The sequence below is a fragment of the Calliopsis andreniformis genome, chromosome 8 (assembly GCF_051401765.1).
Source record: "Calliopsis andreniformis isolate RMS-2024a chromosome 8, iyCalAndr_principal, whole genome shotgun sequence".
NCBI lineage: Eukaryota > Metazoa > Arthropoda > Insecta > Hymenoptera > Andrenidae > Calliopsis > Calliopsis andreniformis.
This window is the reverse complement of record NC_135069.1, coordinates 9,702,400-9,725,223: the sequence shown is the minus strand read 5'-3', so window position 1 is coordinate 9,725,223 and position 22,824 is coordinate 9,702,400. Positions and strand designations below refer to the sequence as shown.

General features: G+C 36.3%; 1 protein-coding gene across 3 annotated transcripts in view; it reads right to left on the bottom strand.

The window, feature by feature from the left end:
• The window catches only part of LOC143182612 (terminal nucleotidyltransferase 5C), a 105,860-nt gene that overhangs the window by 67,085 nt on the left and 15,951 nt on the right, over positions 1-22,824 (bottom strand). The window contains exons 2-3 of one of the 3 annotated variants that reach the window (XR_013002492.1): positions 7,707-8,057; positions 4,441-5,637 (exon numbers count right to left, since the gene is read on the bottom strand). The exons of 1 other annotated variant lie outside the window; for it this stretch is intronic. The gene's annotated coding sequence lies outside the window, so the exon portion shown is untranslated. Of the gene's footprint in view, positions 1-4,440; positions 5,638-7,706; positions 8,058-22,824 lie in introns of those variants that run through there. One more of the 3 variants, XR_013002493.1, reaches the window with a different exon arrangement.

The following is a 22,824-nucleotide window of genomic DNA, read 5'->3' as shown; positions in this document are numbered from 1 at the left end:
CGGGACAGAGTGCACAGAGAAAAGTCTCGGTGTAACCGATTACGTAAGGACCCCTTCTAATCGTCAGCCTAGTTTCTGATTCTACAGCTTAATTATCGAGCCGTAAACGTGCGCAGAAAAAGCAGCGGACAAGGCGAGGAGAAACGAGGGACCCCGAGTGTCCTGTTCACATAATGGATTAAATGAAGTCCAAACGCTCGAGAAATTCGGTCGTAATTAAGCGGATTACGTCGTCGTTACACAAAGAGGCCAAACGGAATGAAACTTACGATACTCGGCCAGTACGACTTGGGATGACAACGATAGATCGATGCTTTCACTATTGTTAGGAGATTGATATATCAAAGCTTGGTATATCAAAGCTTGATACATCATCAATGTTTTTTTGATAGATTTCCTCATTTGAGCATGTGTAATGTAATAATGTAGCGTGTAGTATTTAATCTTCTTCTGAAGTTATTTATTATGAGAACTGTTATGGTTACCAAGTTACTAGCACAAGGTGTACGAAGGATCTTGGATAACCCAGTAAATGGACAACTTAAACATGCTGTTCCAACACTTGGATTGCATTCTAGTAACTGAATATACTACTTTAAGACCCTATTGCTTGTTTTTTATTCTTTTTATTAGGTAAATTAGAATTTAAGCTTACAATTAAATAAAATTAGGGATACTATCCAGGTATTGGAAAATGGTTGGCTATTGGGTCTTTTTCTTTTTATGTTAATATGAGTATTCCCAGTTAATAGCAGTTAAGGCAAATGTCTAGTGACCTGTAGCCTCTAATAGCCCAGTACCATGTGCCGATATTTGAACACTAATGGTAATTTTATTTTATTTTAGGCTTGAATTCTAATGTACCGAATAAAAAAATAAAAACCAAACATAATATGTTCAGCTACTGGAGCGCAATTCTAGTATAAAATCGTTTAAAAAGATATTTGAAAAGGTTGTCCACTTAATGACAGTTATTTCGATACACCGACGTGTTTCTTCCTTTTCTGCCGTTTTTGGACCCAATGACTCGCTGGAATCCCACGTATGATGCCCATTCTATTTATTAGCATGCTTTCCCGCCATCGTCGATTTATCCTCGCCACCGCGGAGTACTTCGTATCGGCCGAGGATGTATGGAACTGCTTTCGACATTTTTTACGTGCCTAGCAGCGTGTGTCGGCATGCGTACACGTATCTAGCTGGCATTCTCTCGCAAATCACTCGGATCAATGTGATTCTTTCTCTGCCACACGACGAGCATTTCACTTGGTCACTATTTCAGTGAAACACGAGTGCCTTTGAACGATTTGGGTTATTTGATGCATTGTTGTTAGTATAAGGGACTTCCATGCAGGTGTCACTACGACCCTTTTCGCGTTCTAATAGGGATCAGGACTAGTCTGTGTGTGTTTCAGGAGCTTCTTTAGGAATGCAGGTCCAGAATTTTGCGTACTTAACCCTTTGACAGTCTAGTAAAGTCTGAGGATTAAATTACTTGTTTTCTTCTGATTTTAGACAGAGTGCAATAGACAGAAGAATGAAGAAAACTATATAAAAATCGGGATGTGTACTAATAAACTTAAAAATAAGGATAAAATAGTTAATACAAGACTAAAGCAAATTTTTTAAAAATTTTTCGCTTTTTGAAGCTACTTGAAGCTAGCTTTCTCTATTTGATATGGAGTCTTTAATTAAGAACATTTTCTGGTAACAGACTATTATCATATATGTAACATTATTCGTTGTTTTATGTACCTTTTGTCGCTAAAAATAAAGTATCTAATCAGTCATGCACAGAATTGGAGCTAAGATCCAGATTAAGGCAAAAACTACTAAAGATAGAAGAAAAAGGTTTCTGTAACGCAGAGAATTAAGGAGATGAAATGAAGTACAACTTGATCCGAATAAATTGGTGTCTGTCCGTAAAAGTAATGAAACTACTCGTTCAGTGGTCAGGTTTAGGTCGTATCCACAATTAACCCTTTTAACTTCAGTCGCGACAAAACTAATCAGTGTCTCTGCCAGTATATTTTCCTTTTTTTATTACCGTCAAATAGCTGTCGTTAATTGGCATTAATAGGTTGTTCATTATACATGTAACATCTAATCACATGTAGAATCCTAACTTTGATTTATAGCATTAGTTCATCACGACAGTTTCTCCTTTAATTATTATTTTAACACGTTATTGTGACAAATATATTTTACAAATAATAAATAAACGAAAAAGTGAGAAATTTATTTTCTATTTCATTAGATCGCAAGGTACGAATCCTTAATTTCTTTTCAAAACTATTTTGTCACTTTTTCTCGTTCTAGATTTTGATAAATAATTTGTACTGAGAAATTCCAGATTTATAGATGCATCATTTGCAAAAGTTCCTTCGTTGCAGCATGATTTTTATGGAGTTTTAATAACTTCCGTAGTTCCTGGGTGATATATGAAACAGATAACATGGGGAATGTATGAACGTAAGTTTCGTCACGTATCCCCTAAATTTTGAGAAATTATACGCTTAGGACTGTGTCGCTTCCAATTTTCTGCAACTAATATTTGCTAAAAATGAAACAAAGTCGTGATGCACGAAACGGACTCTAATGGTATATGCCAAATCCGAAATAAAAATTTTAAACCATATAATGGAATTCTTTCATTTGGATCCAACAGAATAAGGCATTCTTAATCTTTGAATATCAACATTTATAAAAGTATTATAGTTTAGAAAAAATACAAGAGAATAAAAATTCATTTTTCTATTACTGTATTGCAAATGATTAGACCCTCTATATTGTAATAATTGACTTTGATTAATACTCAACATTTATCTCTTCTTCTTTATTAAATTAAAACTGCAAATAATCTTTATAGGACTAATTTGTAATCAGTCTGAAAGTTCCTGAGACCATTAAAGCTTCAGCAAACTCTCCTGGAATTAAAATATCAACATTGAGCTGTTTACACAACGAAAGACTGAGAAAGATCTCACTAAACGTAGAATTCCCTACTACAACTACCAGACAACTTCTAAAATCGTTTTTCATCCTAACGTCTGTCTCAAGAAGTCGCCACGCCTCTCATATTCCACCAGCTCATGAAGAAAGAAATACTGAGAAGTATCATTTTCAAACGTTTCTCTCCAAGCTGCGATAGAACTTTGCCGATAAAAATGTCACATTCCTTTCCTCGCGAACAATACAGAGAACAAGTCCTATACATCAGATCTACTTCAGTACTATGTTGAAGGACCGAAGTCCCCGAGTTTGCAGCACATTTCAAAGAGAAACGTCGAATCTGCGATCCCCAAGGAGGTAAATTATTTCACCAGGGTGCACGAGAACCCGAGGCACTCTGTTAAACGAATGAACAGGCTCGTCATCGCTGTCAGCGTCGTTAACGCCATTCTGAGGAATGACAGTGCCTTGCGTTGGAGGACCGATCGCGATGTCTTCGCAAACGGAGCCACCGACTGGGAACGTCCGTAAATACCTCTCCTCTTCTATCCTAAATACCAGAAAAAGGTCACGTTCGCGGCGTGCATTGAGTCTAAAGTCGGACTATCGCAGAATAGGGACAACGACATTGTTCAGCGAATGCATCTCTGCTGATACTTTCACGGGTCGAGCGCCATCACAGGGACGTGGCTTTCTTCTTTCCCTGCCTCCCTTTCTCTATCTGTTTTTTTTCTCTGTTGGTGTCTCCCTTTCAAGAGAACCACAAAGAAAGTGAACGCGAGTCTCGACGCAACCGGGAAGTGGCCTGTTTATGCAACGTAATATCTCTTACATCGCTGCTTATGGAATAACGCTCACTGTGATTATAAACGACATGAGGACTGCTCTTCAGGAACGTTGCCTTCGTTTTGTGGAACAGCTACTCCTGGGAGTGCAGAAATTGGCAGGGAGATTGCATGGAGATAAAAGGGGTGCTTGGTTCGCTGCAAGTAGTAGTCATGAGTATGAGTAATTCTATCAATAAGGAAAATGCGACTTACTATTTTTATGTGTGTTTCCTGTGGAGCCAATCAGATTCACTGACTACTTCTGAGCTCCCAAAAATAGGCGTGCAAAAAGTGAAAGACGTTGATTCGGATTTTTGATACTGCCTTGTATCTTGCGACTTGAGAATGTTGGGATTCCCGAGAACTTTAAGAATCCAAGACACGTTTCAGAACAACCTTCTTTTTAATGCAACTGGTGTCTTGGATTTTCGATTTTGAAGGTGCTTCTGAAGGTGTCTATTTTTACTCTGAGTTGTATTTTTCGTAATTTTGTAGTATGGAGGATTCGAAAACATTAAGTCAGTCGTGGTCGAGGAATGTTGTCCTTAAATGTAATTTCTGATATTTGTGAGCCCTTTTCTAACTCTATAAACAGTGCACTGAAAGAAAGTTTCTATAGGTTTAGCAGAATCCATTGCTTTTCATATTACAACTTCATTATTTATTATTACTGAAATATTTTTCACAATGCATCACTTTTTTAATACACAATATCTTTATTCAACAGCAGATAAAATCTATTGCAGTCTTTTGATCCTTTTCATATACATATTATTTAATTCACCTGCATGAAATTGTGTCGAACAGATCCTCAGGGAAATTGCAAAATAAAACTAGTCAGCAAATATAAAGCTTTAAATTACCCCGAACATTTCCTTTGGGATTACTGTTTTAATAAAAATTCAATTCAATTTTTTTTCAGATGGAAGCTTTCTTTATTCTAAATGTTAAAAAGGTATGTTAAAGTAAACTTATCGTAATCAAGAAAAAACTATATTAATAATATGTCAATTATTCAAATTATGCTTAACTCGGCTAGGCATTATCTAGTGTCTGCGTTATCTTTCCTTCTAGATGCTGTAGGATCACACGCTGCATTGTCATGAAGTTATTGACATACTGATTACAGTTGAATTGATTATCGCATAGAAAATCTATATTCAGCCATTCAATAACATGTCACGAATGGATAGACATACTCCAGCGATTGACAATAGGTTAATACAGTGACGTTTACTTTGTCACTTTACCTGCTACTCGCTACGATGATTACTACAAACTGCATTAAATTTGCATAACGATTCTGCTCGTAAAAACAGCTATTTCTCATTAATTTTTTACTCCGAAAATCGAGCATGAATAATCAAAGGTTAAACACTCTTCCACTGCCTTTAACTTTCACTAACAGCAAGCATTAAGAACAGCATACACTTCTCACACAATTTTTTACTTTCATGTTACAACCTTTCCAATCGTTAAACAGTCGATCATTTTCGTCACATGTAAAAACCATTTCATTGCATAACCCAGAAACATCACTTGTGCAAACATGCAGAAACTCCAACTGACTATCACCGCTCAATTACGAGCAAAGAGCCGCGTGCAAGAATCCCTTATCAGCCGTATCGTCGAGCATGCTCGTTTCGACAGTGAAAAGAATTCGAGGACGAGGCGTATTGGTGATACATTCTGATGTGACGAATTTCACGCAACGTTGTACGTCATCAGCTGGCCCTTCCCGCATTTTTAATGGTGTAATTTCTTTCGGGACGTAATTTATCGCGAGCCAGCAGCATCGCGTAACATCTGTCAGGACAAGCAACTGCGAAGGAAGGACGTCGCATTCGCTTTCGTGGATCTGCGAAAAAAACACAGAAGTCTCGTGGAAGGTGAATGTGTCCTCGAAGGGTCTCAAGGTGGAAGCGCGAAACTGGCCAAGGACGAAATTGGGTCGCTTGGTTCGGTTGGGTCTCTGTGCAAAACTGCAGAAACAGTTTTAATACTCGAGATCTGAGTATTTTGGCACAACTGTTCCTCAGGGACTAATAATGCTCTTATGGGTGTAAAAATAATTCAAATGAAAAGTATACTACTAATGGAGAGTTTCATTGATGGACCATTTTATTAACAATTTTCTTTGATCAATTTGAAATATTAAATTCTGTTTTTGTGGTTCTGTTATAGTACTTTGTTATTAATAAACTATTAGGCAAATATCCTTTATGGTAAATTTTGTGTTCTCATCTGTGTAATTTGGTAAAGAATAAATGATCTCTCGTGTGAAAATCGTATTTTACTGTTCAGTTTGTAAGGGACTAAAGAATCTTTCAACTGCAGCGCTTCAAAAAAATGAGGTTAACTTTGGGAATTTTTTGGAGGAAACTATAAAACGAATTTTTGTTAGAGTGTACATATGTTTTTGGCTAGCATTTTATAGTATTTCTTGATTTTTGTAACAGGAAAATTAATATCCAATAATGCCAATATGTACACCAATCTCATGTATACATATATCATGATAGGAGATACAGGATATACTACTGCTCGATGAGAAATAGTCTAGAAATATTAATTGAAATGGAATTGTAATCAAAATTAATTTTTTGGAATATGGAATCTAATTTTATAAGAAAAATATATCTAAGTGGCCTCAGAACAATTTTCTTGCGTTCTATGAACTTGTTATTTGTTCCCACTCGCACACGTATAGTTCCTCTATGTGATCGTTCATTCGCTCGAGCGACATTAATATGTAACAGGGACAAGGTTTGTTTTCCTGGATAAAGAATTCTGCGAGTATTAAACCCTTGACAAGGCTGAATTTTTCACGCCAATAGAGAAAGGGATTTGTACTTATTTAAATAATAAAAGAAAGGTTTCCACCCTAGTCTAGCTTTCTAGAGTAATAACTTACAAAAGTCTCTTCCTACTCTTTTTGTTTTTCAGAGTATAAAAAGAGAGAATTGATAAAATTCAATTATAGTTAAATCAGTCTCAAAATATCAAAAGTTACTCATCTTTTCTAAGTCAACTAAATGTCCTATTACCTGTTAAAAACTAACACTGTTAGTAGCTAATGAAGATCCATTGTTAGTTTCAAAAAGGCTGCTGGAATAGGAATTTGAGTCACTCAACTGACCCACGCCACTCTACTAATTAAGCTATTAAGGTCATCAACAATTTCTTTTTCTTTGCTCCGAAAGTGGCTGATGTCTGAAACATCAAAAATTCGAAATAACGCGAAACCTACTATCACAACACAAAAGCGCATAACTACTTCCGAAAACAGTGGAGTACGAAAAAAGTCTATATACTTAAGTGCTGGACTTGAATAGCCCACTTGTTAGACGACTGCTCCATTAATTGAGCTATCCAGGCCACCTACAAATTCTTTCGCCGTGACTATAGTATATAAAACTGCTCCAATGAAATAAAGTTAATAACTAAATATATTAACCCATCGATACAAAAGTTCACTGTGCATCCTGTCTCGAAATCCACTAAATATATCATTATTAATCATCTCTAGAAATACCCTCAGGTGTTTAACGTACACTCCACAATGATTATTCTCACACCCATACGCAATCACAGCATTTAGAAAATCAATATTATAATAGAAGGCAATTAAAAGAAAATGAAGTATTGACGTATACATTAGTCTCAGCTTTGACATTTACCATCAGAAATGGATCCTCTAACGAGGCTCCCACACAACAACTAAAGAAATATCAATAGTATGCAGCATCTCTAAATTGAGACGTAACATTTGCGTGGCAGTTTCGTCGACACTCGATAGTCTCTCGAAATATAGCGACATGCATGTGGAATTAGTAAATGGTTACGCGCTATAAGTCAACACTTTTGCTGCCCCTCTACCGCTGTTTATTTTAGAAAAAGATCCTCTACTATCTGATAGGCAGTTACCTCTGGTTGTAATAATGGCTTCTCAGCCTGTCGTCGTTGATAGGAAAGTCAATAAGACACTGCCGATCGGCAGGTTTATCGACCTGTCGCGACGGATGCGTTACCAGCTTCGCTGAGCCAACTGTCGTCGTTGATAGAAATAGCACTCGAAATTATTACATAAAATCGTTATGCCCCGAGGAGAGTTAACTGTCTCTGTTTCACTACTTCCTCTGACGTCTGATCGCGAGAGGTCGTCATACTGATCGCTTGGATCTTGATGCGAGATCATTTCAATGAAGAGAAGCGCAACTTTCTCAAATGCAGTAATAACTTGCTGTTATCGTGATCTTCGCTGAAAAATAGCCTTATCTGAAAATCAATCAGACGGTAAAATAAATATGTTGGGAGAAATTGGCAGTGAAGTGACAGATATCTTGGGAGATAAGAATTCCAGCCTCTTGGAGGACTGCAATCAGTTATTATCCATCAATTACAGTGCCTTTCAAGTGAAAGCTCACGAGCTCTGTGGAGTTATCGCACTCTCGTTTCTATTATCAAGGAAATCACACAATACTCTGTTAAGGTTGCTATGATAGACTAATGTCTGTATTGCCAATAAAACCTGCATGCAATGCCCATATGCATTACTAGTGGAGCAAAGGAAGGGAATGCAGGCAAGTGAGCAGCTTCATTCCTGGACAAAGCTGGTCTGTTATATAGGGTGTTTGGGGTGATTGATTCTTGGTGTTAAAATAAGACCACTATTTGATGCGTCAATCTAGGCAGGAAGAGTAAAGCAGGTGTCATCTTAGGAACTTTTATAATCCTAATGTTAATAAACAAAATTGTTGGCATTTAAACAGTATAGGAAAAGGGTACTTGGATACCTAGTTATTAATATAAGGGATAATTCAATCTTAATCAACTAGAAGTGGGACTTTATTTGATCATGTATCTAAAAATTGTTCAGAAAGCTGTCACTCAAATATTTTGACGAATAGAATAGATGTTAGGTTGAAGAAAATATACAAGTGAGAATAACAGCTACCAGAGTGACGTTTGAGCTTAGAGCATTGTCTAAAGTACAAGGAAAGATACAGAGATAGCCCTTGATGCCAAAACAATGACTCTAGAAAAGTCACTAGTGGGATCTGATATTTAGAAGATTAAATCTGGTACCATTAGCACATTTATATAAAAACACTTTTCACATTTAAATTTACATTTAAAAAGCTACTTCTTTATGAAGCTTCAGTGCTTCAAATTCACGCGTGCATTTCACACATAGAACATTCTCTGATTCTTAGCTCAAAGCTTTGAAATTATTTAAAGTAATCTATATACTCTCTTGCACTGTCAGGCATTTTGATAAAATCGAAGTATACTTCGTGATCACCTCAAAAACGTAGCCAAGCGTGCCAGTGAGGCTATATCGAGGAAACAGTGTATCCGTGTTCTGTGAATCAGTTGCGTAACGAAACGAAAAGAGTCGGTGACGATTAACAAGGCGTCACACAATGTAATCGCGCATCTATAATAGGACACGGAACACTGACTTATTCACGAGTACGCGAGAGTGTCGTGCTCCGCCCACGAATTCCCTGGAAACGACGTCGCGAAATCGCCATTTTATCGCCTGCTGGCCCACTTACTCTTCCCTATCTAGCCCAGCACTCGTTCGCTATCGCGGCCGCGCCATCGAGGACAATGGCCAAACGCGAAGATAATTGCGAAGACATCAAACAGGGCGACGTTGAAAAAATGACCGCTGAAAAGTGGGTTGGCTACGATCTCGAGCGTGAAAAATTCTGACGTCTCAATGAAGGGGGTCACGAGGGGAATCACGAGCCTCGACGAAATGTTACACTTTATGTCTTCTCGCGGTTAAGTGTCTTGGCCCGCCGAGGGCGAGGAACACTTGTCGTATTACGGTTGGGAGGAGAAGTTTGACCGTATAATGCAAGCAGTTGTTCAGGAGTGATATACTGATGCAGAAGTTACTCGAGCAGAAAAACAGCAACTGCACAAGGTCTATAATACTTTCACGAGTGTGGTTTGTGGCGAGTTTCACGCAGGCATGCGCAGTGCTTCTAAATTTGAATAAAAATGTTTTAATAGTTACTTGTTTCGACTTTTTCTATTACGGGTTTACGTGTTGATAAATTTGCTTACTATTAGTCACTTCTATTAAACTACACAAATTGGGTTTAGCTAAAGATTAATTTATTTTTCTTGGAACTGATGTTTGTATTCGTGATTAATCACTGATGTATAGGGTACTATTTTCTATAATTTTTCATTTTTTAGAGAGTTTCTCTACTCTCTTTGATATTCGAGACAATGTTACTTACAGAGTGATATAGGACACATGAGTTATATAATATGATAAATTTAAAGTAGCAAGCAATTTTTATTTGAATGAAATATGAATTCACATAGAATTCACTAGAATTAGAATCAATTTACTTTTATTGAATTATCTGCAAAAATTTACGTTCTAATTTTGTCCAAATAAATGAAAGTTAATGAAAGCATATGATGACACGATTAACCCACTACATAGAGCTCGAAATAGTTCAAGCAATGCACCTGTTCAGTTGTTTCTACCATTACAGTATGTATATAAATATTCAAATAAATTACATATTACACAAAATTTAGGACGAATGAGAAATAATTTTAACTGAAAGAAAATCTTACTTCGTTTTTTTTTCTAAACCACTTGTACACCTTTCAGACTGAACTGGCACAAATAGCCCGACTTCTGCTCACGTTCGTCGAAACGCTCAAGAAGAAGAATTCGACAAGATTCGATTTCCTTCAGAAACGTTCGCTTTCTTCGGCACCGTGCGTGGTTCGATAGATTTAAAATTCTCGAGAAACGCCCTTTCATCTGGCGCACGAAGACAAGCGACCTCGAACATCCGGCAATGTGGGACACCAAGCCACTCGCATCGCCTTGTCGATAAGAATATGCGAAGACCTTGACAAAGGCGACTCCTCCCACGAGTGACCAAGACGAGGTACACCGTGCACCGCATACGACACACTCTGGTTTCTCCTGTCACCACGTCACTGTCTAGCTAACCCGATTCAAACGAATTTTCCAGTCACTCGTTTCGACATCTCTTCAAAGTTTATGCTACTGAAGAGACAAATCTACTGTATATCGCTGAGAAGGTTGTATCTAGAAAAATAACAATCTATATGGTTACTGTAAATTGAATCACCAGATTTCACATGCACTTCGAACGTAGCATATTACTAGCCAAAGTTTATACTTCTGAAGAGACAAATCTACTGTATATCGCTGATAAGGTTGTATCTAGAAAAATAATAATTTATATGGTTACTGTAAATTGAATCACCAGATTTCACCTGCACTTTGAACGTAGCATATTACTAGCCAAAGTTTATGCTTCTGAAGAGACAAATCTACTGTATATCGCTGATAAGGTTGCATCTAGAAAAATAATAATTTATATGGTTACTGTAAATTGAATCACCAGATTTCACATGCACTGTGAACGTAGCATATTACTGGCCAAATTGGTCATAATTACAAATGGAATAGACGTATCTCCTATATATGAAAATTTATTACTATGTCAACACGTGTCTCAGGTGCAACTTTAGCAGCTTTGCACAGTACTGTGTTTTCAAGATACAACCTCGTGGCATATTGAGAATGGACTCAGAGAGTGAGACATTTTTTAGATCAACTTATGTGCTGATGGCAGGCTCGTGTTATCGAAAGAGGGAGTAGAAATGAATAAAAGTGAAACTAATTTTATTTATGTAATTCTAAAGTACGGGGAATCAAAGTCGGATGTTCCTGTGGAATCAGTTCACTGATACAGAAACCTTGTTCATGTATAGCGGTGGTTAAGAGAATGTTTAGAAATAGACAAACTAAAAAATAGCATAAATTAACAAGGAATTTCTTAGAGTAGGTTGATCTTGAACTGAGAATATAATCTCCTAAGAATCCTCTTACTATAACAGCCAGTTTCACATGAGTGGAAACCAAACCACTCATCAAACCACAAAATAAACTGCATCTGCCCTACCAACCCTCGATCCAACCCAGACATCCACCTGTTACACAGTTGCAATCCTATCGAAAACATTCAAGGTGTCATCAGACCACAATCCTATCGTGATCGAACTTCCTCCACTATACAAAACCGAGCTTGGTCGCTCTTTTAACACAAGACAACGAGTAAGCTATAGTATAATCGATAAAAGAGTGGAAAAACAAAGACCTCAAACGTCCTCGCGCGATGAAGAAAAAAGGTCGATATGCAAAGCAAGCGGCAGGAGACTGTGATTTGCCAATCATAATGCGATCGGTTATTGCTTGCCAGTCAGATTTCTAGGCGCATACCACGCCCTGGTACGCGCTCATGAACCTTGAAAGAGCAACGACATTCCTTTTAAAGGGCTGTAATAGAGCGTTCTCGCATGAAACGCGCCGCGACGACGCGACGCTTAAAGCAAACGTTGCATGAGCATCCAGTGAAATGCGTGGCATTTCGTATTTTGCTCTCCTTAAGCTATGTCCCCACTGAAACAACAACGAGGAACATTGTCATTTCTTGGTGCTTATAGAAGAATATTTGGAGTTTGCCTCGGTTTAAAACTGAGATTTATTGTTGGCAATAAAAACAGGAAGAAACTTGGAAACATTCGATAACAAGTCACGAATTTTTGAAGATATACTACAGTACCTAAGTATCTGGATACTTTGACATTATTGGAAAGGCATTAGATAGAAATACCTATATTTCTTTTATTTATGCTAACCGATATCACATGTTATTTTCATTGATATTTCTAAAGCTTATACAATCGTGTGAGATGAGTTTTGTAGCCAAAATTATATTGTAACTAATATTACAGAATTTTACTTTGTGTATTTCAGATATTGCAATAACGCGAATGTACGGTAATGTACATGGAGCAGCAATAACAAGGAACTTTTTGTTGCTTCAGTGGAGACATTGCTTAAAGCTGTCTACACTGAGGCAACAATGGGGAAAAGTCGCTTTGTGTAAAACATAAGAAAAATGTAGAACACACTTTCAGAGAATAGTTCCTAGGTACAAAGACATGTAGTTTCCTAGTTACACGCTATAAGAGGAAACAAAAAGTTCCTCGTTGTTGCTTCAGTGGAGACACGGTTTTAGACTCACGAAGTGGCCATTTTATATTTATAAATATAAAAAGCTTCATATCGAACAATTAGATAATACCACGAGAGCAACGCAAGGAAAGGAGATGAGTTATTTTCGTTCTTTTATGAGATTATATCTGCATCGATAGATGTTGAAAAAAAACGATACATTTTTAGTGACTTTACTACCATTTTGTACAGCTTCAGTTTTCTGCAGAAAATTTACATACAGCTTCCACTACATTTAATAACACTCATACATTCGTTCCCTTCCTGTTTGTTCCGAAACATTAAGTTCGTGATTCTCGACACTTTGAAACTGGAACAACTATAACTCTCAGACGAGAAGATTACTATTCCTAGGAATAAAAATATTTTGTATTAAAAACGTGAACAATCATGAAATATAAAAATTTACCTTAATATGTCTGCTAGGTTTTTTAAAAAAAATATATAGTGTTTCATTTTCTAATAGCTCAAAGAGTGTCCTCCTCTCAGTACTTATCAAAATCATGCAAATATTTTTAAACTGCAAAAAACAATATTCACTGAATAGATCTATTTCACAAGACACTGTTTACTTCTAAAAACTTAAATCTATCGAATTTCATAGAATTTGTACACTTTTTGGAGACGTGACTTAGTTGACTAATAAATCTGTAGCTGCATGGCAAAACAAAAAGGTCCTGTATTTCTATTTTCGAGACATTGACGTTCAAAAGTACGAGTCTCAGTTCCACATAATGAACTTGTATTTTATTGCAAACTCGTTATTTAAAAAAAATTTCTTAAATTCAACCCGCTTCTGCCAAAATCATAAATCCTGTCTTGTAGGCTTTAATTAAATTACAAACTCAATTTTTCGAAACTGTAATCTACGTCGTGTTGATTTAGAGTAACAAAAATAATTCTCTGAAACCTATTGACTGAATACCCATTGATCGTACCTACAATCAATGAATACTAATTCGTAAAATAGAGCAACGAACCTGGCACATTCAAAACAACCCTATTTCCTTTCAACGACCAGTCGATGTAAATAAACCACTAACACCGTAACTACAGAGAGTAATCGTTTCCTGACGCAATTAACGAGTTAAGTTTCAGCTTACGTAAAAATCCGATTAATTCCACGCTGGCGAAGGACGCACCTAAGACCTCCAATTCCGCAAATTACACTCGCACAGAAGAAATACTAACCCGCGGACAGGCGAGGGTTCTAAAGTTACGGTTCACCAGTGCCAGTAAGAAGGAACGCTCCGACACCTTGAAAGGATGTCTCGCGTTTAAGTAGCCAAGAAAGAAGGAAGAAGTTGGAGCGCTGCGGTTACTCCGCGACCCAGTTGCGCCGCGATCGGTGCTGATCAGCTGGAACGAGTCAGGACGAAGGTAACTTTCAGCGATTTACCAGAAAACAGACTGCTGCCAACGAAAGTGAAAACTGTGGAGCTGATGGAGGCAAGGGAAGAAAACGTACGTATCGGTAATAAGCGTGTCTGCGTTACAAATGTGAGAATATTGAAACATTAAACGAACGATCTGTATTGGTACTATTACGCAAGCTGTTTCTTGCTCGATTGGTGAAATTGAGCTAGACTCTATCAGCGCTGTTGGTTTCGAAGGAAAAGCTGATTTGATTGAGGGGAGGCACTGTTTGAGTGGACAAGTTCATACATTTTGAAATGCTCTAATGTGTGTGTTGGTATTAGATGTAGGGAATGGTACACACTGCTGCAGGTGGTTAAATTGGATGATTTATTCTCTAGAAAAATGTGAACATACGTTGATAGTCTTAAATTTTGGTTTAAAAGTTATTTGAAAAAAATGATGTTTTCTATTGATACGTATAAAAAGGATATATTTCTGGGAATTTTATTAGTATATGAATTAGTTCACGTTTTCGTCACGAAACATAGGAGTGACAGTGCGTTGAAACAGATCTTAGTTACTTAAAGTAGTTCCAAAATATAGTGAATGTAACAGCAAATATGAAATACACTATAATAATACTATAATGGGGAAACACTGTGTAGTTATACTAAAAATAATCTTAAAACATTTATGCTTTGAGTATTGCAAAATGTATGTACTTTTTATTATCATTACTGTTGAGTTAGCAATATCTCGTTGCATGTTCAAGCATAAACATTTAAATGCAGCTTTTAGCAGTTAAATTATAAAATTCATTCGCAGCTATTATTTTCTATACTTTGAGCATAATCCTATGCAGAAGGTATTTGCATAAATATTTGATAGTTGATATCGACTGTCATGCAAAGTTTCACTTTTCATTCCTTAATGTTCACAAACTTAGAATCGAACAAGTCATAGAGTATTAGAAGCACGTTTTTGAATGCACCACTAAGGTTAAACACAAAAATGAGAAAGCGAAAAAATAATGAAAAACGTTGATGGTAAATTAAAATAAATACCAACACATAGCTTGTTCACCATTTAAAAAATGGAAATTCATCATGAACTTCACACGCTTATTATTTAAAAAGGAGTAAGAGCATTATTACTTCATGGAACTTCTAACAATAAGTAGATTCGCTAAGTGTGCCCATTAACGTCACATTCTACTGAATGTATCTACCACATAGAAATACAGGGAGTACTAAAGCCAATACACTCTACTCGTTAATAATATTGCGACTCATCATTAGCAGCGAGTACCCATAAAGAGTTAAAACACACGTTTCCCATATTAATTACTTCGTTAACGATGTTATCTCATCAGAGATGAGACTGCAATGTGATGAAACAATAATTGAAAGAAATACGAACGACGACTCTACAGAGAGTGAATACTCCACACAGTCAGATAATTTAAAAACTGTCTGAAGATAAAAACCGTGTAAAATACTGACGCTCTTTAATAACACCTATTCACAATTTACTAGCCATCGCCACTGAAGGAAGGTAGAAGAGATCAGCCTGTCTGCAGAAACCGATAATCCCTCGTGAAGCTCATAGAGTAGAAAATTCGAATCGCCGTGCTAATGGCAGCTCCTTCCCAGCTTATCGTCCTGGAAGGAGCAAAGGGAGACAAAGGAACAGAGGTATTAGCGCTGCAAAGAGGCAGGAGAAGAAAGTGGCACGAAATCGTGAGGCAGGACCTCCTCCCGAGGTCTTTCCCTCGCTGGCCGATATTCGCTGTTCTTTAATTGGTCGTACGAAGTCGAAGTCGTCGGAGAAGGTAACTCTTTCGTCCCGTGTACCGTATTTAGACGGTCGATTAATTATGCGCTCTTACCATACACGGTAGTCACCTGTTTCGAACGCTCCAACACGCGCTTTTACGTCTTACTTCGGCTCGACTGCTCTAAATCTATGACCGCGCGCGACACATACTTGATACCGTGCCAAGAGACACCATTCGAAAAATTTATGTACAACTTTCTATGATTCGGAAGGTTAACGCCACACGCCCACGCTCCTTTGCATCATCGGCGCTCATGCATTGCATCCGATTGTTGCTTCAGACACCCACTGCAAGCACCTAGTACTGGTATTCGTTTTCATTCTGGTCGTATACAATGTATGGAATTTGGGTTATTTGATGCAGGGTGTTGAGCAAAAGTGATAACGTATGAAGACACTTTTTTAACGATGTAGAATCGATAGTGTATGTATTTCATTTTTAAAGGTGTTCTATTTTATTATTATTATTGATGCACTTTTGGGATCTCCTCTAGGTCTCCTAAGATTGTTCTATGTATTAATAACATGTGTTACTACTTTTTTGAAGATGCCTGTATGGTAATAATATGAAATTAATGATTAATATTTTGATTTAGAATATTCTTGACATGATATATTTTAGATAATAATACAGGCACTATTTTGTCGTTAAATTTAGCAAAGAGGGAGCTGTTGAAGAGTTCCTCGATAATTGTTCTATTATTTATCTTGCTATAACTATTTAATTGTTTAATTATTTAAATATCGTAATTAATTTTGACACGTGTAGCATAAAAATGAAAGCATAAAGAAATTACGACAGAGGCTGAACTACTGATTTGAATTTGTATACTGAAAGTGTTATGTCTGTATATTAATTATAAAATAAAGACATTTTTAAGACTTTTTAATTATTAGGTGGGTGAATTATAAAGTATTTCTAGGGTTAGTAATAAAGAAACATTGAATGAAACAATTTTCTCCTCTTCTTGTTATTCATTACTTTTTTAACTTCTTAGAAAGAACGTATGGATAACTTTAATCCTGAAATTTAAACAATGTTATATGCAATGATACATAATAATTTATATTAACCCTTTCAATGTGAAGTTCAGCATTATGTCGTAAATAAACATATAGATATAGTGTGCTGCGAGAAACTCTTAGAATGACAGTAGTATAAGTCAATATTTTCTGATACTGACTAATAAAGGATTAAAAATTAGCATACAATAACAATAAATCATTGTGTACTTAATTATTCAGGATCTAATAATTCGAAAATGAGCTTTTATCCAAATAACAAATAGATCTATTTCTCAAATTAAATAATTGTTATAATAACGATATGTAACTTTAATCTTCACGTTTTCGTCAGACATACACCACTGCTACTTATTTTATTACATGATTATCTTTTAGAATATTCAACATTTATGTAATATTTCCACTAATGAATATTTCTTTATTGTACTTTTCTCTTTTGAATAATATTCTAGGACACATTTAGAACCTGTACTTTTCTAATGGATTCCGACCACCACGTGGAGAATGCAATCGAGGAACTCGGAAATTCAATTCTTGTGATTAAAGGAAGCCAGGCGAATGCTTTCGCCAAGAGGAAAAGCCACTAGCTCATTAAACACCGGGGAACGAAGCCAAGAGATATGCAAAGGAGTTGGTTAATCGGCCACGCAAAAGCGAGAAAAAGGAATTCCCTTGAATGCAAACATGACTTTGCCAGTGGTCGTTTTGCCAAGCTGCACAGGAAGGACGAACATATTAAGTGTTTCTTATAAACGTTCGAGTCTTTATAAGAATGTTAAGAAAACACAAGCATACAATAACAAAGATATTTTATGTTAAATTTCTGAATTATCTCTACTTTGCAGTAATATTATTTACTACTACTTGATACTCAATTAATACTTCCATAGTGAAGGTCGATTGCGATTCAATTTTGATAGATAAAAAATAGAAAAAAGAACAAGTTTTGAAGATTTTAGAGAAAAACAAATTCTTGTACCCCATTTTATTTATTATTATCTATTTATCTTTTCAGTACTTCTAAATTTCAAAAATAAATATGTTTATAAGTGTAGGATTAACACTAGAACTGCTAATGCCATTAAAATGACGGGTACAATCATATTTTACATATATTTCATTTTTTATAAATATTATTCTTCTCTCAGTTAACGTTAAATAAAATTAAAGGAAATTTTGATGTAAGATTAAAGATTCATATAAGTACTTTAACTACGAAAATTCTAATGTTAAAGCATCTCCAAAGTCCGCCCCCATGTTTGCTTAAGGCAAATTTAAATTTTTCACACTGGGAACCATCGCGGATGGTTCGTCCACAGCGAAAAGTGTAAAGTCTGTTTTCATTTGCATTTCATCCAAATGAGCATTGAAAGTGAACAGTGAAGTAGAGCCTCGCTCTACTTCTGATGCAACAAATGGACGATTCATCCGTAATAAACCTAAAGTGATAAATGTAAACCTAATATTTCTAATACTTCGCGATATTCTTCCACAAGGGATAAAGTTATCAATTCAATTCTGAAACTCAATATTCCACTCGTTGGCATATCAAAAACTAATCAAGTGACTTCAACCAGTGGACTGCTGTAAGCATTCCACCTTCCATCCTTCATTTCCCGCGTGAACTGTGGATGAATCCTCTGCGACGATCGCTCAAACTGAAAAGTCTGAATTCGCCTTTACACAAGCTGTTAAGCAGCTAACTTCAAAGTCAAATAACCTACCATGTATAAACCTGAAAGTAAACTGAACCAGCTCTCCTAGGAACACGTCTTCCCCCCATTCCCCCGTCATCCCCCTGAATACCACAGTTCGTATCAGTGACACAGCGTCGAGGAAAAGGGGGACAAGACGTCGCGCCAGGTTCGAGGGAAATAGAAAAGCGTGCACACGAGCCACTGAAAGCCGCACTTGACCCGCGATGCACGTGACGTTGCCGCCGTAAAGTGTGCAGAGGGGAAGAAAAAAAGAGAAAAGGAGAAAGAACAGGAAAGGTGGAACGCGAAAAATGGTGGGGGCCGCGGGTAGGCGCGGGCATTACGCTTTTGCGATGGAACGCACGTCGTAAGCGCACGTTTTAATGTCAAGGAAGGCGCACAACACGTTTTGCAACAATACGAACGTGGGCTAGCAGCGTCGAGTACGAGGCTAACCTTTACGTACCTGCTGGTCTGACCTCGAAAAGATTAACCCCTACACTGCAACGAAAGTCCCCATTGGGTTGTAACGCTGTACGACACGCGGGCTCGCCGGTAGCCCTGTCGTGTTACCACGTACCGCCATAAAAGGGTTACCTGTTGGCTGCCAGAGATTATGGCTGTACATGGCGTGGAAGAATAGACACGTCAAGTCGGCGAGGCAGAAAAGTGTGGGGAAATCTGAAGCTGATACTCGTGGAATTATTTTAAAGGTTCCTCGCATCGCGGGATGTGAATACGAGGATGCTGAGAGAAAATTGAGGGAAGCTAGAAAAGGAACTTCCTTTTATGTTGATGCTAGATGAGTCAGTCGTGGTTCCTACTGGAGTAAAAGTAGATTCGTGTAAATAGGTTTACAGCTGCGTGGCTCTTGAGTGCAATCATGATAGTAGATTTGCTATACTCGCTGACAAAGATTCCCATTAATCCCTGGTTTTGTAAGCTCTTGGCTGGCAATCCTAGTTCTTTCAATAAATGCTTCATCTTGATGAGAGTTCACTAAAAGGTTTAACAGTTAGTCTGCTGCTCTACACAATATGGACGCTGTTTACTCTGTACCTTTGGTTCTTCCTTCTTTTTTAAGTACCATTTCACTACTTCCAGAAACTTTGTTGGAAATGCATTCTGTTCTTCGAAACTGTGCATCGAGTTCTCACAAGCTGTGAATTCTTGTTACACTAGAATGATTAAAACGTGTACGAATAAAAATATATAAACATTAAATATACACGATTAATGTGAGTGAAGGAGCTAACCAAAGTTCTTTCTTTGCCTAGAAGAATCATTGAACTATTTTAATTTATTTCATATCTAATGTTATTAAATATAAATTATTTAAAGGGGACACTATTGTGTGTATTATACACTTTCTTTCATAGCTATGCAGAATTATTTGCTCCTGTTCTCAAAGATGTAAGAACCATTAATTTACGAATAATGGGATCTAATATTTCAGAATTCTGAACAAATGGAATTTAAAGCCTTCCGAGTAGACAAGAAAGTCTTGACAAAGGATAAGGCATTTTTATTCTGAATCCTTGTCCTTGTCACGAACAGAATTTCTATCTCACGGTAAAATAAGCTTTTGTTCCGAGACTTTAGAGAAAAAATGTCACTAGAGGATGTCATCAAAAGATCGCATGTCTTAAGACAAATTTTTTGAATATTTCTCGCTTAGAGAATATAAAAATAGTACACATATCCTAGAAAATATTTCCTAGAAAAAAAATCCAAACAATTTAAATTAAATTTTTAAGCGTTTAATGTAGTATGAGGACTTGGTTTGACATATTTCACTGTTATGTTATATATTCAAAAGAAATGTATCTGTAACATCATCTCTTCGAATTGTTTGAAGTTTTTCAGTTCCACTCTTGACCAAAGGAAAACAAGTCGTCAGCGGATTAGACATGAAATTATAGTAAATGAAAACTCTCCATTGTTAACGTACATTAAATTTAATTTTATGAACCAGAAATATTTACTAAACGAATTAATTAATTTCGTTGATTGAAAAAAAATTTCTATGTCTACATCAGCGATATCTTCACTTACTCCATAAAGAGTAAGATTTCTATTTCAAAATTTCGAGAGCTCATTCTTCCAGTAAGTTGAAAGAGTAAAGAAAGAATATTCCAAAATACATAACAGGTTTTCAGAGAATTTATTTCTCTCGATAACAAAGACAACTATGCAAATATTTTATTAATCTCGTCCAATATATCGTCTCACGTAAAATCAATTTCTTTTCCACGAGGAATTATAATATACTAATATAACAGCCTGTACATTAGCTTCAGTATCAAGAAAAGGAATATCGCCTTTGTGTACAACATAGGAATCTTATTCATCCATACTTTGAAAGCGAATGTAAACACTGTTCACAAAGGGAATTGATTAATCGCATGGAATCTTACTCTGGCGACTATAATATTATTCTTACACATAGATATCTGTATCTCTCCCAACAACCACAGAGCTCGTCTCGATCGTTACAACTGAAAAGTCAAACATTGATAATTTCAAAATAAAATCAATATCTGCAAATTTCAGTACTACTGAAAATATGCAATTGCAGGAGAGAAATACAGAGCTCTATAATTTCCAGCGATATTTTCCTTAATAAAGCAGACATGTTCCACAGGCAGTTTCGTTTTGGAAGGACTACGAGGGATAAGTGTTCTCCCAAGAGAGAACTCCAAGCAATCGGTTTACCGCACACTTCTGTCGTCAATTAAATTACCATTATTGTTCATCGCTCGTCTTTGAGCAAACCAAATACATGGTCGCTCGTATCAACGTCGATTACTGTTCTTGTCCAAACACGACGTGTAAATAAACGTCGCGTATAAATAACAATTCTGTCTATTCCCGTCACCGAATAATCTAACGTTTTCAGCCTTTCACGGTAGCAGGATATCCGGCTCACTGGGACAGCGGTTATCTTCGAAATAGATAATGAGAATTTGAACACACGGTTGGTGAGCTTCCGCGAATTTATAACGCGTTTAACTGGAAAGGCATGAGTTGCATATATTACATTTCCTTTTATAGGAAAAATTGTTATTAGAATACAATTCTTTGTGATTTCGTGGTTGGTTAGCTATGAGTTTAGAGCATGTAGAATATTTGTTTTTGACAATGAAATAAGTTAACACTCGCAGAGCAGTCGATGGGTCTTTTTCGACCCAAGAATTAAAGTTATGTTGCCTAATTCTTTTCTAATAAATATTTTTAATGTAAAATTTCGGAAAATGGTGTGCTTCAGAATATCACAATGTACAGAAGTTAGAAATAAGGAAGAAGTAAGAAGTATGGAAAGATCAGGGTCTAAAATGATTCTTTTTACTAATAGTCTGAAGAGTGTTAATGTGTTGGCAATTTAGATTTATCTTTCTAAGACCAGGACTTGGGCAAAGTAAGACAATTATTCGTGGAAATAGACGAGATAACGACGAGATTAGAATAAGTAAATACTGTAATCCTGATATATTATGTGTGTATATTAATTCGGTGCCTAATTCACATATCTGTTTGTAGTAACTATTTCAACGTTAAATATTTTTTCGATTTAAAGCAATTATTGAGAAATGATACCAGTGTTTGCGTTATTTCATGTGACGTAAATAGTAATCTAAGTTCTAATATTCACTATTTAAGAAGACTTTGCTAGTTTTTAAAATACGTCTAATTGTTATCTTTTCCTAGGAGCACATGTTGAAAGGTTTGCAAAATTTAGCTGTTAAGGCTGATCCATGTGTCTCATCTTCTTAACAGATTTAAAGTTTCAAAGATCTTCAAAATTTATTTTTAAATAGTCAAATATTCAGATATTTAAATATTCAAATTTTCTAACGATAAATAAAACTAGAGTATTTTTCAAAAAGGCACCCAATTAATTCATACGCATAGTAAGTTATAATTAGGATTACGTCCTTTATAACAAGTTAAAATGCTTAATTCTTTCCATTGCCCATAGTTCCTCGCTACAAACTTTCCCTCAACTTCATCAATACTGTAGAACTTTTTCTCA